The sequence below is a fragment of the Pseudomyrmex gracilis genome, unplaced genomic scaffold, assembly GCF_002006095.1.
Source record: "Pseudomyrmex gracilis isolate BER0280 unplaced genomic scaffold, ASM200609v1 scaffold_1442, whole genome shotgun sequence".
Classification (NCBI taxonomy): domain Eukaryota; kingdom Metazoa; phylum Arthropoda; class Insecta; order Hymenoptera; family Formicidae; genus Pseudomyrmex; species Pseudomyrmex gracilis.
In genome coordinates, this window is record NW_018022026.1 from 15781 (window position 1) to 16140 (window position 360).

Genomic DNA, 360 nt, shown 5'->3' on the forward strand with positions numbered 1-360 from the left:
GCTCGATTGGGGGTGTCAAGTGCTGTCGCCACTGGGCGCCAGAGTCACTTGTTTTGAATCGTCTCCAGTACGCGTGCATTCGTCTGGTCTGCGGCCTAATGACTTCTACCCCTACTAATGTTCTTTTGGATTTGGTAAGGGAGTGTCCTTTGTCGTGTAGAAGACAGTACCTCGCTTGGAAGTGTCTGTGTAAGGCGGTCGCTCGAGCAAACCATTCGTTAAGTAAGATTTTTCGGGCGGGTTCCGTTTGACCACAGTACGATTCGACACCGCTCGATTCGACACAGATTTATTCGACACTAAATTATTCGACACCGTACGATTCGACACGAACTTATTCGACACCGTACGATTCGACAC